The sequence below is a fragment of the Phascolarctos cinereus genome, unplaced genomic scaffold (genome assembly GCF_003287225.1).
Source record: "Phascolarctos cinereus isolate Bilbo 61053 unplaced genomic scaffold, phaCin_HiC Scaffold_726;HRSCAF=1367, whole genome shotgun sequence".
Classification (NCBI taxonomy): domain Eukaryota; kingdom Metazoa; phylum Chordata; class Mammalia; order Diprotodontia; family Phascolarctidae; genus Phascolarctos; species Phascolarctos cinereus.
The window spans coordinates 340586678-340605086 of NW_027556098.1; the positions used below are offsets into that span (position 1 = coordinate 340586678).

The 18409-nt window shown below is 39.6% G+C and overlaps 1 protein-coding gene across 1 annotated transcript in view; it reads left to right on the forward strand.

The window, feature by feature from the left end:
- The window catches only part of FAM124A (family with sequence similarity 124 member A), a 104918-nt gene that overhangs the window by 29544 nt on the left and 56965 nt on the right, over positions 1–18409 (forward strand).

Sequence of the window (18409 nt, forward strand, 5' to 3'; positions counted from 1 at the left end):
GTATTTTTGTAGGCAGCTGGGTAGTATAGTGGATACAGCATTGGACCTGGCTCAGACACTTACTAGTTGGTGATCTTGGCCAATTCATTGTACCTGTCTGCCTCAGTTTCCCTATCAGTAAAATTCTACCTCCTAGAAGTCTTTGTTGTAGTCATTTCAGTCCTGATTCCTTGTGACTCCATTTTTGGGTGTTTTCGTGGCAAAAAATACTGCAATGGTTTACTATTTCTTTCTCCAGCTCATTTTACAAATGAGGAAACTGAAGCAAACAGGGTTAAGTGACTTGCCCAGGGTCAGGCAGCTAGTGTCTGAGGCCAGATTTGAATTCAGGAAAGATGAGTCTTCCTGGCTCCAGGCTCAGCACTCTATTTACCGTGTCACCTAGCTGCCCCAATCTTAGATGTATTATGAGGATCAGATAAGATACTTGTAAGTGCTCTGCATACCTGAAGGTGCTATGGAAATTCTAGCTATTGTTATTATGTTATCAATCTTCGGCTCTTACAACCCAGAATAGGAACAAGGCAAATGATATTATTCACTCTAGTCCTCCCTTACATCTGAACATACTCTTTTGTGGAGAAAAAGTGTTGCCACTATTTTCCCTTTCAGATCTCTGGTCTGGTAGCCTATATGTTGCTTTCTATAGCATCTATATAAATAAGGCTTAATACTTTTCAATACACTTTCAGACACAGAAGGTGGGATTGGTGAGTTGGGCTCAGTGTTCTGCCTGCAGGAAAATTCCCCAGGGGTGTCCACGGCTCCCATATGTCTGTGGCACATGGAAACAGATGGTTAGGAGTAGTCACTCCCACACTGTCCAGAAACAAAGTCTATCCCCTTCCTCAGCCCTATGTAAACTTTGAGGTTTACCGTGGTCCAGTGTTAGACCCATAGCTGAGAGAGCCACCATTTAACCTGAGGAGCTTAAAGGTTAGTTGTCTTGTGTTGGACGATGCAGAAAGTCTAGAATTGACGCTTGAGGACTTCTGTCTGGCAGACTGCTTTTTCATCATGAAGGGTTTAAATTCTCTTACTGAGTAGCGTAGAAGGAATCCAGATCACACATTGCTGCTTTTTCTCTCACTAACCTCTTTCCCCAATAATTATGGCACCGGTTCTTTCCCTCACTCATGTTTGCTAACCTTCCTTTAATTACATCATTACCTTGTAATTTGAAGAAATGGAAACATAGCATGCTTTGAGAGCTGAAGCTATAATAGGAATTTTGAAAGCGTCAAGTGCCCACATCTGCTTTTGTGCACATCTGCTCGGCTTGCTGATTTTTTAAAAGGGGTGGTTGGGTTTTTTTTTTAATAAGCAAGGAAATTGAAGAGCTGATTACATGTTGCAAAATTAATAGATGATTTAGAATATTGCACATGAGCTGTGTACAACATCCAAGAGTCAAATTCAGACTAAAATTAATGACAATCGTTTGTTTTTCTTCTGTTCTATAATAGGAAGTAGTGACTTACAGATTTTACTCACATACAGAGACAGCATTTGTCACAGATTCCCTCAAAGAGATAGCAGGGCTTATAGTAGGCAGATTAGCTTTATATTCCCTTTGTGAATTTAACGCAGTGGCAAACATCTTGTCTTTTACATGGTATATCTGTGCCTTACCTGGATGCAATTTTAAACAGAAGCGATAATTTAGCATTTCTAATTCACACTCTGTTCAGCACACAGTTTTGCTGAATAATCTCTATTGTTTTAATCACATAAAATTTAGATAAAATGGGAGCCTATTTGCTGGTTTTTATGAGGAGTAATTTTAGTCATTGAATTTGCTTAGCTTCAGCAGCAGCAGGAAATGTGGTAGTGCTTATGCCTAAGTTTGGAGTTATCTGAAAGGATCCCAAGAGTATTGGATAATCAGTCCATCCATCAAGAAGCATTTACTAATCACCCGCTAGTGCCATGCAATGTGCTATGCCCCGGGGATACAGACATTCCAATGGGAGAGACAACATGGGCACGTGAATACTTACAGAATATATACAAAATGAATACAAGGTGGTTTGAGGAAGAGATCCACTAGCAGCGGTGGGCAACAGGAACAGCTTCATGAAGAAGATGGTACTTAGTCTGACTCTTGAATGAAACCAGGGGATTCAAGAAGTAGAGTCAACAAAAGAGTATATTCCAGACTTAGAGGACAAACAGTTCAAAGGCATGGAGCTTCATGCAAGAAGTGTGGTATATACAGGCCACTGCTGAGTGGGCCAGCGTGGCAGGAATGCAGGCTGAAAGAAGTGGGGAGTAAAGTACAAACAGACTGGAAAGGTAGGAAGGGGTTAGTTTGTGAATGCTTTAAATGGCAGACAAAGGAGTTTACATTTGATCCTGGGCATTCAGCAGTGTAACAACCTAGGAAACTTTTGAGCTATCACCAAAGCAATCCAGGAGGAGAGTGGGGAGAGAACGTATATTTCTAAACACTTCTGATCAATAAACATTTAATAAGCACCTACTCTGTGCCAGAAGCTGCTAATCCATGGAACAAAAAAGAAAAAGAAGGAACCGGTTAATAGATTGGCCAGGTAAACAAAAACACTCTAAGAAAGCAATAAACAAAAAGCCCTAACTAAACACAAAAACGGAAATTCTAAGAATCAAAGAAAAGATAAAATAGAATACATAAAAATGAGTTTATTAATGAAACTAGCAACTAAGCTTGAAAAATTGCTCTGAGGCACTATTACAAAAAAATGTACCATAAAAATAACCTTTACTTTGTTAAAAGGAAAGTCCACAGCGTCCTTTAGTTTGCCAGCAAAGCTCTGTCCCAGTAGCCACATATTTATTGTTTAGAGTAGAAATGAGAAGAAAATTTGCCTTGTCATCCACTCATTGGTACTCTTAAATATCCTGTTTCTTAAATTTCACAGGGATTAGACATTCTAATAGTGTTTATCATGTTCCATTTTTGACATTGTAGTAAAGCAATTCGATTAGATAAACATTATTAAGTACTGTGTACTAGGCATAAAGCTAACCACTGCACTGAGGATAGACAAAGTAGCATACAATAGAGTCGCATCATGTAAGGTGCTGAAATTTCAGTAATTCTAGTATATTGAAAGAAAGAGGGAGGGAAGGAGAAAGAAAAGGAGGGGAAATGGGAAGAGAGAGTTATTGTTTAGTCATTTTCAGTTATGTACGACTCTTTGTGACTCCATTTGGGGTTTTCTTGGCAAAGAAACTGGAATGGTTTGCCATTTACTTCTCCAGCTCATTTTATAGATGAGGAACTGAAGCAAACAGAGTTAAGTGACTTGCCCAGGACCATGCAGCTAATAAAGTGGCTGAAGCTGTGTTTGAACTAAGGTCTTCCCGACTCCAGGCCTGACACTATCCACTGTGCCTCCTAGAGAGAGAGAGAGAGAGAGAGAGAGAGAGAGATGGAGAGGGGGGAGAGAGAGGGAGGGAAAGGGGGAGAGGGAGGGACAGGGAGAGAAGAAGAGAGAAGGAGGGAGGGAGAGAGGGAGGAAGGAAGAAAGGAAGGAAGAAAGGAAGGAAGGAAGGAAGGAAGGAAGGAAGGAAGGAAGGAAGGAAGGAAGGAAGGAAGGAAGGAAGGGAGGAAGGAAGGAGGAAGGAAGGAAGAAGATTCATGGTCAGCCAAAAGTCCTCAACCCATTCCTTTTGACTTCTTTGAATTCTCTTTTATCTCATGGGTTTTAGGAAGAATAAATAGTTACATAATATGAACCCGTTCTAATATAATTACATGTTTGTGTAAAGCCTCTCTAATCCTCAGTTTTCCTGCCCAAGTCTTTACCTTTTAGGGTTTTCTTCTTTTTGAGTAGAAGCCCTGGTTTTGTCCTGCCTCCTGACGAATAGTTTAACTTAGCTGGGTGATGAGAAAATAAAATTTATTTGTTTTCATTGCAACTCCATAGATTGCGTCTATAAATTCTTGGAGTTTTAACTTGGACCAGTGTGGTTAATGGAAGGAAGATTAGATTGAAAGTCAGAAGACCTATGCCTGAACACTAGCTTTGTCATTTACTACTTATGTGGTCCTTTTGGCAAATCATCTGACCTCTCTGGCCCTCAGTTTCTTCATCTGTAAAATCAGAAGGTTAGATTAGATAATCTATAAAGACATTCCAGTTCTAAAATTCTTTATTTGTTTACATGATTGCACATGTATGATCTCTATCAAATTACTTACCATCTGAGGGAGGGGGGAGAAGAGGGAAAGAAGGACAAAATTTGGAACTCAAAATTTTTTTTAATGAATGTTAAAAAAAAGTCATCATATGTAATTGGAAGAAATAAAATATTTTAAAATATTTTTAATAAATCATTAAAAATAAAATAAAACTCTCTACTTATATAAAAAATTTCACAAGCTAAGGTTACAGTATCTCCCAGTCTACTCAACAATTTCAAAATGAGAAGATATTTAATTAAGGGAGTACTAAAATTATCTTACTATACAATATAGAAAGAAAACAGATTATATGTTTTTCTTTGTACCATGCCCCTTCAGGGACTTGGTTTAAAACAAGTAACCCATCATTTGTGAATTAAGCTAGAGGTACCCAGTGCCTTCTAGGTGAGCAGGTAGCAGCCTCATAGGCAGGGCTATGGAAAATGGGAATGGAGGCCTCTCAAAAAAATTAGATTTGGCCCTTAGAATCAATCTGTGTTCAGAGAAAATCAGTGTGTTGGGCTGTGATTCACTAGGGTGGTGTCTAATGTATCAGGAATAGTACCAAGAGCACAGACTTTAAATCAGAAGACATGGATTAGAATCTCAGACATGTCGTTTATTCTACCTGTGTGATTATAGGCAGATCATTTCAAAGCCTTAGCCCTTAGTTTTCTCATCCATAAAATGGGGGTTTTGGTAGGTGATCTCTAAGGTTCTCTCTAGCTTAAAATCCTGTGATCCCCTCCCTTTAAGGCTTCCATAGTCTTTCCCATCCTTCCGGTTCCACACCCTACCCCCTTCCCCATCCTCTCAGTTGATAATGACATAGTGCAAGGAGTAGTGAATTTGGAGTCGGAGAACCTGGGTTCAAATCTCAGCTCTGCTATATACTTTTTGTATGATTTGGGGCAAGTTACTTCCTTTATTTTAGTCAGTTTCCTCAACTACAAAATGATAGGCTTGGAACAGACTACAAATTTTTTGATCTAAATTTGTTCAGTGCCCCCAGCATTACATAATGCAGTAATCTGCACATAATAGGTATGTTATATATGTTGAATTAGTAATCCTTCATTTCCAGAGTGCTTTAAGGTTTACAAAATGTTTTCTTAACAATGGACGAAAATACATAGTTCAATTATTATTAGTACTGTTTTACAGATGAGGCTCAGAGAGATTAAATGACTTGCCCGAGGCTCCATAGCTACTAAGTGTGGAGCTGTGACTTGATTCAAAGTCTTCTGAGTTCAAGTTCCATGCTCTTTCTCACTATATCATGTCGCTTCCCTTCTTTTTTGTTTTCTAACTAAAAAGATATGATACTCCACCCCCACCCCCCAAATAGAAAAAGCAGTTTTATCAAGGCAGCCTATAAAGTTGGATAAGGTTCTAGAGGAAACTTCCTTATTCTCTGGCTGTAAGAGATTCTGTCTTTGTGAACCATTTACTCTTTGGACTCCACTGGAAAAGGGGAAGGGGGGAATCTATTGTGGGAATACTATAGCATTATCAGCCTCAGACAATGGGATTAGCTGAATTCCTGAATTCTTGGCACCAATGATGATATGCTTTGGTAAGTTCCTATGACATAGGTCCAGAAAGTTCGAGATCATTGAGGAAAACAAAGAGTAGCTCTTAAACCATCCAGTGTTTGCAACTCCTAGGGAACTGTTTGCTTTGCAAATCTGCCTGTGTCATTCCCCTTCTGAATAGATCCGGGTGGCTCCATATTGTCTCTAGGATCAGATGTGAACTGCTGGGTTTGGCATTTGAAACCATTGACAACTTAGCCCCAATACTATTGCATAGTATTCCCCTTCTCATAATTTATGGTGTAGAGAAGCAAACTATTTCTCATAAACGATGCTCCATATTCTGTCTCCGTGCACTTGCATCAGCTGTCCCTTATGCCTGGAGTACATTTGCTCTTCACCTCCAAATCTTCAAATCTCTAGTCTTCTAAGTATCTGAGCTCAAGCATTGTCTTCCATTTGTTATGGGAGAAATATCTCCTCTCTGAAATCATGTGGTAGGTAACTGCCACCAGATACGTATTTACTATGATGCAGAAATTATGGGGGCAAAAATCTAGGTTTTAGTATTATGCTCAAGCATAGGTTCAAGCCTCAGAGATAACCTGAATCATCATGAGGATTCTGACAAAGATTCTCAAAGGCAAAATTACATCACAGTGACAGAGAAATAATTCTTTGACATATTACAATCTTGTACATTCCTCTTCGGTCATAAAAGTTAAAAAGAAGACAGATTCATAATCCCATACTTTCTTCTATGTCATAAAAGTTGAACTTAGTTGAACAGAGTCATAATCTCATACATTCCCTAAGGAAACAAAATTCTGTCAAACAATATGAGGAGTCTGGGACGGTAGAGATTCTTCCTCTGACTTCTTATCTAAGGAATACCTAAGACTTTCTGTTTCTGTGTGAGGCAATTGGACTTTTGAGGAAATTGGACTTGCCCAGGGTCACACAGCTATCTCAAGTGTCTGAGGCGAGATTTGAACTCAAGTCCTCCTGACTCCAGGGTCCATGCTCTATCCACTGCACCACCTAGCTGCCCCAATACTTAGTAGACTTTTTTTTTCTCTTGGATCCAGTCAGGGTTAAGTGACTTGCCCAGGGTCACATAGCTAGTAAATGTGTGAAGTCAGATTTTGAACTCAGGTCCTTCTGACTTTAGGGCCAGTGCTCTATCCATTGTGCTACCTCACTGACCCTAGTTAAGACTCTTAAGTAAATTTTTCCATCCCGTGGAACAGCTTTTGTTCAGGTGAGGTTAATATTAAAAGACTTTTAGTTAACCATAAATTGTGGGAGGAATGGTTTGGAGCCCCAAATAATAAAGGGAAATTTAAAAATTCCTGTAATATACTTAAGGACTTTTCTGACCACTACAACTATAAGGGCTTAACTCTTTCATTGCCTTGTATCTATTTTGCACATTAATGTATTTTAATTTTATAGCCCTATGATGTAGATAGATAGATAGATAGGTAGATAGATAGATAGACAGACAGAGACAATATAGTGGAGAGACTAGAGAGCTGGCCTTGGAGATAGAGATGGCTGGGGTCTAGTTCTGCCTCTGACATATACTTGTTGTATGACCTTGGGCAAGTCCCTTACCCTCTCAGGTATCTGGGCCAGAGGTGTCCAACATCTGCATTGCTGTCCACAACACTCCGTAGTTTCTTCCCCTTCCCCTCCATGAAATGAAAATATAATTGGGAAATATTTTGAAAAATAAATAAAAATACAAGAGAACATAGAAAATGTTGCTGTGTGGTTTTCTAAGTCTGTATGGGGCCTGCAGGGATCTTTCTGTATGGTGTAGAGGATCCTTTTCTGTTCGAGTTGAACACCCCTGCTCTAGGCAGACTGCAAGCCTACAGAGATGCAAACCTTCACTGAAGGGAGTTTCCTCATCCCAGCGTTCCCCATATCAATGGAATGACAGCTCCAGTTCCGCATCCCTATCACTATCCCATCCCTGGAGAGGCAGTTAGGGGGCACCATTGTGCGTAGAGTGCTGAGCCTCTAGTCAGGAAGACTCATCATGAGTTCAAATCTGGCCTCAGACACTTACTAGCTGTGGGCAAGTCAATTAACCTTGTTTGCCTCAGTTTCCTCATCTGTAAAATGAGCTGGAAAAGGAAATGGCAAACCACTACATTATCTTTGCCAAGAAAATGCTAAGTGTGATGACAGAGAGTCAGACAAGACCAAAAGAACTGAACAACAATCCCATCCTATATATGTCTCCCCCAGTAGAATGTTAGCTCCTCTAGGGCAGTAGCTATTTAACTTTTGGCTTTGTATCTCCAGAATTTGGCACATAGTAGGGACTAATAAATGCTTCTTAAATCATTGTTAAAAAAAAAAACAAACCCCAAAACTTTAGGAGCTTTCTGTTTAAATTTGAGAGCACTATGGGTTGAAAGCTACTTCCCTGGATTTAAGGCTAGAGGGGAACCTTACCATTTGTTTGGCATGGTGGAAAGAGTGCTGACTGTAATCAAAGAGTCCAATTTCAAGTTTCACCTATGATAGTGTTTATATGACCTTGAACAAGTCTCTTAGTCTCTTGTGGGCCTCAGTTTCCTTATCTATACAATGAGAGAGGCTTAGACTAGGTCATAGGATCTTAAATGTAGAGCCAGACCTCAGAGTCAATGAAATTCCCTCCTCTTTCTCCCATTTACCGTTCTACAGATGCTAAAACTGAAGCCTGGGAGGGTAGATGTCTTTCTTGAGGTCACAGTTAGGATGTGACTCCAGGTCCTTTGATTCTAGAATTCTTTCACCCTGACAGTTTGGTGGGACATTGGCTACTGCAGTGCTGGCATGGGAATCAGGAAAACCTGAGATCAGACCTTTCTAGCTGCATGACCCTGGGCAAGTAATCTAACATCTGTCTGCCTCAGTTTCCCCAAATGTAAAATGGGGATAATAATGGCCCCATCTAACAAGATTGTATGAAGAACAACCAAGATAACAAGCAAAGCTCTTGCGAACTTTAAAGCACTATATGAAGCACTTTTATTATGGTTATTATTATTATTATTATTATTATATTTACACTGTTACCACGCTGCTTTTTGTTAAGGTCCTTTCTGGTCTGAAGTCTATGAGTCTGGTAAATATGCAATAAATACATGCTGAGCCATAGATTTCACTAGTCCTTCCAATGTCCTTCTGAAAAAAGCTTCAGGGAACCCCATGCTCTTTATTGAACTGATAAAAATATGCCAAGGCTGGTCTACACTAACAGTAAGAAGCAAAGCATTATCAAAATATTTGACATAATTTGAGAAATTTTTCTTGAATGGTATAGATCAGTGGTGTCATTCAAATAGAAACAGGGCCACTAAACCATACATAAAGATCCCTGCTGGCCTTACAGTGATGTAGAAAACCACATACTCATATCAGCTATGTTCTATTATATTTTTATTTGTCTTATTAAATATTTCCCAATTACATTTTAATCTGGTGAGGAGTGGAGTGCCACTCTGGAGTATTGTGGCTATGTTGGCAGTATGATTGACACCTCTGGTATAGATAATTGCCTCGGTTCCTTAATTAGTGTAAACATTGAAAGATCAGTAACAGATGTAAAAGTTTATCCAGCATACTTCTGGGTTCCTATTAAACATGTAAGGCGTAATTTCAGACCTTTTTTGGTTCAGAGGTTCCAAAAGACTATTTGATTTTCAACTTGCTGCTTGCATAAATTTATTTTTTATGTTAAAATTAATTAAAATTTTCCAGATGTCATGGAGCATGTCTATAATCCCAGAGGCTGATGGATCACTTGAGCTCTGGAGTTCTTAGGAATAATCGGTTCAAAGCCAGTCAAGTGTCCCTGCTAAGTCTAGCAACAATATGAGGAGTCCCTGGGATTGGGGGGCTTCTGTGCTGATAAATAGTGGGAAGTGGGATTGGCCTGTAAGTGGCACTGCATTTCTAGCCTGAGCAAGTGAAGGAGACCTGCCTCGTAAGTAAATAAGCAGGTGGACAGAGATAGATGAATAGATTGATGGATGGATAAATGAATGAGTGAGGATAAGTGAATGAATAATAAAATTTAAGAATGTGCTGTCTGAATGATAGATCTGGAACTGGGAGATTTGGAGTTTCATGTAGATAGTGTTTTAGCTAACATCTTTTGTTACTGTTTAGTTGTTTTTCAGTTGTGTTCAACACTTCATAACCCCATTTGGGGTTTTCTTGGCAAAGATACTGGAGGGGTTTGCTATATCCTTCTCCAGCCCATTTTACAGATGAGGAAACTGAGACAAACAAGACTAAGTGACTTGCCCAGAATCACACAGTAAGGGCCTGAGGCCGGATTTGAACTCAGGAAAATGAGTCTTCCTAACTCCAGGCCCTGCACTCTATCCACTGTGCCGCCTAGTTGCTCTAATGTCTTTCATATTGTTTTAATTCTTAAAAGGATCTCTGTTCTTAGTATTATTGGTAAAAACAAAACAGAACAAAACAAAACAAACAAACAAAAAACATGGCAGAGTGAAAAGAGCATTTGCCATGAAATCAGGAAAGGTGTGGGATTTGGATTTTGTCTCTGATACTGACTAGCTATGTGGTCATGAGAAAGTCATATGGCCTTCTTGAGTCTCCTCCTATTGTGAGGATTGTGGTAAGAGAATTTTAGTATTATTGAAATTTTTTTAAGACAGCTAGTCACATCACAAACTAGAGCTTGCATAATTTAGCGGAGACATCAAACTTTAGCTTCGACAATTAACTGGTCAGTGAGAGAAGAATTTCTGGCTCAAGCTTTATTACCCCTATTTACTTAAGCTGAGACATCAACTGAAACCCTGTAGCTTTTTATAGATCTTCTCCTTCTGCTGTTGGTTCTTTGATGTGTAACATTTTCCCTTTTTGTTTGCCTTCTGTGGAATTCCAACTGTATCCATCTTGCTGATGTAACTGGAAACTGTATAGGGTTGGTGAAAATGTTATTAGGACCCATTGATTTTTGTGTGCTGTAGAAGTACGCTTTGAGCATATAATAAAATAAAATGTCTCTTTGTGTTGATAAGCATGATTGGCATCAGTACTATCAATGAATCCTCGAGCATTTTTGTATCAGGACCAAATTTGGAGGTATTTTGCAAACCTTTTGGAGACCAGATAGTGAAAGTCACTATGCTTTTTGAGTCACAGATTCTAATCCATACCACCTAAGGAAATTCACCTCCAGTTCCCTACCTCACCAATGGGACATTATTTGTGATATATTGAAAAATAGTTACCTAAATGTCAAGAAAAACAAGTTCATGGATTAAAGATTAAGAACCTTTCTTCTAGGTGATCTCTTTGTGGTTCCCTCTTGGTACTTAACAAAGGTGAGATTTTTTTTAATAGAATCTTCTTTTGACCTAGAATCCTGAGAGTATGGATTTTATTGTTTAGTTAGTCTTTGGTTTTTAACTATATTTATTTACCTTTCTTGTATTTCTCTTATTTTATATATTTACATGTCAAATAGTCAGCTCAGCTCTGATTTCTTTTTGAAGAATAACCAAAATGTTTCCCTTTTGCTGAGAGTGATTTTTTTGTTTCATTAATGCTCAGCTTCACAGGTTATATTATTGTGGAATGCAGTCTAATCTTGGCTTTTTGGAATGTCGCATTCCTTCTTCACTTCCTTTTCAGTAAGAAGAACTCCTCGGTTTTTTACATTAATTTTCCTTGTTAGCTAAACATCTTTTCCTTGACTCCCTCCAGTATTGGTTGACATTTATATCATGAAGTTTAACCATATTCTAATCACCATTCCTCCATGATCTTGGGATTTAAATCTTGGGGTTTTTCTCTGTTAGTAATTGTAAATTCTATCAGTTAGTACTTTACTGTCTATATTTAATATTTATAAACTATTTGCTTGTGTTATTTATTGCAGTGCATTTTTCAGGTTGTTCAGTTTGCCGTGTTTTTCTGCAAGACCCAGGATCCTTAAATTGTCTTTATGTATCCTGTCCCCAAGGTTGATTGCTTTGGATTATACAGAAGTCACATGTTCTTGCAATGATGCTATCCTTTGTCCTATCAAAATTTCCCCCACATCTATATTTTTGAGTTTCATAACTGCTCTACTCTTTCTTAGAGCCTCTGCACTTTCGGACAGATTCTCCAATATGTGTTCTAAATTGCCCGCTCTCTCCTTTGTCATATTATTTTCTTGAGAGCCGCCTCTGATTTCTACCTTAATTTGATCCTGATTTCCACCCTTATTTCCTCTTTTACTTTTCTTATTTCTCTTTAGAGCCATTCTGGATTTTCTAACTGTTATTCCATTTTTCCTAGTAGTCTTCTTGCTCTGTTTTTTCTTCCCCTTGGGGATTTTTGCACCGCTTTCTTTCATTGAATATTTATGCACTGTTTTGCATACTTTCCTAGTTTGTATTTTCCTGTCTTTATGAGCCTCACCCCTTTTTTGTGGCTCGGGGCCAGAGCTTACCAGATCCTTTCTCTGTTGACTTTTGTCAGCTGCCCTTTCCTCTCTGATCATTAGCCCTACGTTGGCACTATGTTCAGCATAGTTTATCCCCTTCCCCAGCCATTTCTGTAACACTTTCTTCTGTCCAGACCACCAGAGTGGGGTACCTTCAAAACGTTCCTTCGAGATATTCAAAGCAGTGGTGGGACGGAGCCAGCTGGTACTGAATGTCTCCAATTGTTAAATTTTTAGGATGAGTATTTATGCCTCAGAAAAAAAAGACAAAACTACACATCTGGGCTTGTTTTATTATTTTTTTGGTCAGCTTGATTGAAGAAAGTGATGGAGAAAATGTTAAAAATGCAGATTAAACTTTAAAATGAGTTCTCATCTTTTTTCTCCCTAGAGAAATTGTTTATCATATTATCATATTATTTGTTTATCATATTAATATCATATCATTATCATATTAATTGTTTGTCAGCACACCCAAGGGGCAGTATATAACTGATTCCCTATTTCATGAAAGTTCCTCTAGGAAATATCATTGCTATCATTGTTCAGTCATTTTTCAGTTGTGTCTTACTCTTCATGACCACACTTGGGGTTTTCTTGGCAAAGATACTGGAGTGGTTTGTTATTTCCTTCTCCAGTTTATTTTATAGATGAGGAAACTGAGGCAAACAAGGTTAAGTGACTTGCCCAGGGTCACACAGCTAGTAAATGTTGGAGGCCAGATTTGAACTCAGGAAAAGGAGTCTTCCTGACTCCAGACTCTATCCACTATGCTACCTAGGAAGATACCATAGCTGAGTTTATACTCCTCCCTCCTTTAGAAGGAAAGACCAACTTTGCATTGCTAGGTCTCATACACACAAAGTTGTCTACCTTCTGCTGGTGTAGTGGACCAGCATTTTCCTCCCTTCTCTTCCTTATACTGCTTTTGTGACCATAGGTAAGTTTTTAAATTCCCTAGTTGGGCATGGGGGAGGTGGCAGCACCATGGGATTAGATCAGATGGCTTCTGATGTCTTTTCCAGCTCTAAGTCCTATAATCTTCTCTGTCACAGAGCTAAACAAATGCAGCATTCGTCCCACACTGGAGTTGGCAAATGCCTTCAGGCTACTACCAAAGATCAAAATGGTGGCCTGTCTGATAGGTTGCATAGGGCTGGGCTAGAGGAATGGTAGAGAATAAGTCTTCATTCAGCTCTCTTTTATTTCAGAAGACTTTGCATTGTGTGAGATTGTTTACCATCTTTACTTCTTATCGCATTTTTAATTACTAATATCTGTGCATTTATTGTTGGTTTGAGTTATTAAGGCTTGGGAGTTATGTTAAGAGCCATTTACCTCATCATCATCCTGTAATTCACAAGTCCCTGCCCACTAGTTGCCAAATTGAGCAATAAAGAATTTAGAAAACTCTGACAACATTTTTGCTGACAGTAGAGACTAGGAAGACCATTCAGTGATATTACTTTGCATTTTTAAAAAATCTAGACTTTGTGATTTCATCAACTTAGGAAATTTAGAGAGAAGGAATCCCCCACCTGGGAGATTATTGGCACTTAATCTGCACCATTGAGTTTGGGTGAATTCTCTGGGACATAGAGAAGTGATCTCATTTGTCCATGATCACAGCGCTAGAATGTGTCAGGGGCAGACCTTGAACCCAGGTCTTCATGACTTTGAGGCTAATTCATTATCACTCCCATGCTGCCTCTCTTAACTTTGCCATTTCTACTTAGTTTAATTATTTTTCTTTTAAATGCTGATCTTTTTTTTCCTTAGCATTCTCTTCTCTCTTTTCACAGTCTGAACCTTTCTCCAGGAGTGACCTATTCATCTTTATGTTATATTCTTGGTATGCTGGTACATGGACTTTTGCCACTTGACCCCTTTCTGGAAGATGAGTCCCACTGGCAGAGTAACTGAGCTAATAAGAGATGTGATACAATCAAGATATTTACTCAACCTCTGGCATTTGAGGTTGAGAAGGTCTCCAGCCGAAGTCTGGGGCCAATTTTCCAGAAATAAAGTCCCAGACACCAATGTGTCAGCAGCTTGGGTTAGCCAAGCTCTGTCCCTCTGCCCATTTCCAGGTTCCATCAGTCTCCCAGCATGGTGGTGCCCAACACCTGGTGTCTTGGAGCTGCCATACTGAGAGGAATGACAGATCCCTGGATTAATGTCTGGAATTTCTAATCTCCATATTGGGCAAAGCTCTTCATCTGTAGTGTAAGCAATAATCTAGAAAGTGCGGCGCTATTGCTTCTTTTCATAGTAATAATGATCATCTGTATATAGGGTGTCCTGAAATCTTAACACATTTTTACACTCTTAAAGCTTATAACTACACTAAGCCTTTGGGACATGTAATTTTAAAAGCTCAAGACTGCACTGAGACTTTTGGGACACCCTGTATCAGCATTAAAAGTGCCCTCAGACTTTTGGGACACTCCCCTCACCCCCTATAGTATTTAACACTCTGTATAAGTATTAATGTTATTAAAGCTTAAAAGTGCACTCAGATTTTTGGAACACCCCATTAGTGTTTAACACCTTGAACAAGCATTTAATGTTATTAAAGCTTGAAAGTGCATACGGACTTTTGGGACACCCCGTATAGCGTTTAAGGTTTGCAAAGCATTTTCCTTAGAACAACCATGCGAGGCAGACAGTGGAAGTATTGTTATCCACATTATTGCTGTTAGTATCTGTTGGGCTGTGTCTCTGGCTGAGTTGCTCAGTATGTGTTTATGTCAGATGTTGGACTCTCTGACTTGTAAAGCTCTAATGGAGAATCCACTGCTCCCTCTTTGGCCCTCTCCCCTAAGTCAGTTCTCCTGAGCCCTCTTCGTGGTCTTCCTGCCTTCTTGTTCATTTAGGGACAGACCCCTGGCTTCATGTGCCCTGAAGGGACAAACCATTTGATACCTCTTCACCCTCTAGAAAGACTTCTGACTTTCTGTGTTGATAGGGACAAAGCTTTACTCCTCCCGTCTACTTACACAGAGCCTTTGATCAGTCCCCTTACCCTTAGATCTTGTAGGTGTCCATTTTGTAGTTCCTTTAATTCACCTGCTCCTCAGCCAGTAACCATTCACCCTGGATGGGCAGCAGAGCTAAACAAAGAGACAGAGTGGTATAGGGGGTACAGTGTCAGCCTTGGAATCAGGAAATCCCAGGTCTGAGACCTGCTCCTTAAACATATTGGCTGTGTGACCATAAGCAAGTCATTCATTATCTGTAAGAAATTCTCTAAGACCATGTGTTAGAAACAATGGGCTGTTCTTTGTTAGTGGGAGGAACTCCCATACCAAGAGTGTCAATTCCACTATGTGACCATAATCTGTGTCCTTTTAGCTATTCCTGTGTTTCATCTCCCACACCCCCAAATGTATTCACCCTCACTGACGCCTACTGCACTCCTTATTTGGTTTAGCTACCAAGGAATATAACATGGTTTGCTCTTCCCCAGCTACCTTTATACCTTTATGCTTCTAAGGGGGGATGGGAGGAAGGCTGCATGGGTATTATTATATGTCTCTCCCCAGAAATAACGTCCCACTGAGCACCTGTCCACCGTATCACTCTATTTCCAAAGGTACTGTCCTCCTTCCTTCTGACAAGTCAAGCAGGCGACAAGTATTGGGTAGGTACTTATTATGTGCCAGGCACGGTGCTAGGCACTGGGGATTCAAAAAAAAGGCAAAAAATACAAACTCTGTACTCAAGAAACTCACATTCGAATTGGGGGAACAATATGCCAAAGAAATTTTAGATTCAAAGTACATAAGTGTAAATGGAAGGGAAAACCAGAGGGAGGGCAAGCATGGTGGGCGTCGTTGGGGTGAGGAGCTGGGGGTGAGGAGGGACCAGAAAGGGCTTCTTGTACAAGGTGGGATTTAAGCTATCTTGAAGAGGCCCGGGGAGGGATGTGAGTATATAGAGCAACCTAGGCATAGCGGACACCTTGTAAAAAGACCTGGGCTTTGAAATGATGTAACACAAATTTGTAGCAGATCCATTTTGGTTTCGAAAGAGTTGGGCTATAGCGTGTCAAGGATGAGGAAAAGCAAGGCTAATGTATATAGATTGTATGTAAAGACTGTGAAGGCAAGAAGGGGCCAGGTTATAGGGCTTTAAAAGTCAAACAAAGCATTTTATATTTGATCCTGGAAGTACTAGGAAACCACTGGAGTTGATTTAAAAGGAGAGTGACATACTTCAGAAAGCTCACTTTGGCATCCAAGTGAAGGATGGAGTGGAGTCAGGAAAGACTTGAGGGAGACCAGTCAGAAGGCTATTGAAATAGTTGAGGCATAAAGAGATTAGGGCCTGTGCCAGGTTGACAACTGTGTGAGTAGAGAGAAGGGGACATATACAAAAAAAATATTATGGAGGCAGAAACAGCAAGATTTGATAACATATTGGATGGGGAAATAAGTGAAAATGAAGAGCAAAGGATGACGTTGTTCAGTCCTGTCTGACTTTGTGAGCCCATTTGGGGTTTTCTAGGCAAAAGTACTGGAGTGCTCCAGATCATTTTACAGAAGGGGAAACTGAGACAAATAGGGTTAAATGACCTGCCCATGGTCACATACCTAGTAAGTCTCTGAGGCCATATTTGAACTCAAGAAGATGAGTCTTCCTGACTCCGGGCCCAGCACTGTACCACCTGAAATTCTAAGCACGGATGATTGGGGGGATGGTACGTGGATGAGATTAAGAGGAAAGATAATAAGTTCTATTTTGGGGTATGTAAAATTTGAAATGTCTATGGGGCATTCAGTTTGAGATGCTCAATAGGCAGCTGGTAATAGAAGATTGGAGCTCAGAAGAAAGGTAAGGATTGGATACATAGAGCTTGGAATCATCTGCATCAAAATAATAATTGAACCTATGGGAGCTAATGATATCACCAAGTGAAATATAATAGGACAAGAGGGCCTAGGACAGATCATTAGGGGAACACTTGAAGATAATGGGTATGACTTGGATGAGGATTCAGCAAAAACAGGCTAAGAAGGAGCAGTCAGACAGCGAGGAGGAGAAACAAGAGAGAGCAGTGTCATGAAAACCTGGAGAGCAGAAAGTATTCAGAGAAAAGAATGATTGACAGAATGAGGCTACAGAGAAGTAAAGAAGGAGAATTGAGAAAAGGCTGTTAGATTTGATAATTAAGAGATCACTGGTAACTTTGGAGAGAATATTTTCCATCGAATGATGAAGTGAGTCTCTTGTTAACTTTGGAGCTCCAATCGAATGATGAAATTAGAAGCCACATTGTAGAAGATTTAGAAAGAGTGAGTAGAGAAAGTGGGGGTGCAAGGAATTTAGCCTGGAAGGGGAGGAAAGATGTAGGAAAATGGTCAGATCAAGTAAGGATTTTTTAATTAATTTATTTTGATTATCAACAATCACTTCCATAAGCTTTTGAGTTTTAAATTTTTCTCTCCCTTCCTCCTCACCTCCCTCTCCAAGATGGCAAGCAATCTGATATAGGCTATACATATACATTCCTATTAAACATACTTTCACATTAGTGATGTTGTAAGTAGAATTAGAACCAATAGGAGGAACCACCAGAAAGAGGAAACAAAACGTAACAGAAGAAAAAAAAAGCAAATAGTATGCTTCGATCTGCAGTCAAACTCCATAGTTTTTTCTTTGGATATGGATGGCATTTTCTATCATGTAAATGTCTTAGATCCTTGTATTGCTGAGAAGGGTTAAGTCTATCAGTATTAGTACCTAAATGAATATGTTATTCCCTTCTTGAGTTTCCATTTCAGGTCTACCCTATTAATCAAGTAAGAATCACACAACAAAAAGCAAAATACACAAAAGAAAAATGATACAAAAATAGGAAAAGAACAATACATTAATGATGCACATATATGCTTCTTTTCTGTCTGGTTGCTCATTGCTTGTGAAGGCAGGATCAAATATAAAATCCTCTGTTTGGCATTCAAAGCCCTTTACAACCTTCCCTGACTCCCTTTCTAGTCTTCTTAAACATCACAGCCCCCCCTTCCCTATCACCTCTCCACCCACGTCACTCTTCCATCTAGTAGTATTGGCCTCTTTGCTGCTCCTTGAACAAGACACCCAATCTTCTAACAGAGAATTTTCTCTGGCTGTTCCTCATGCCTAGAATGCACTAACTCCTCATCACCACCTCCTGGTTTAAAGTCCCAGTCAAAATCCTACCTTGTACAGGAAGTCGTTCCTGATCCT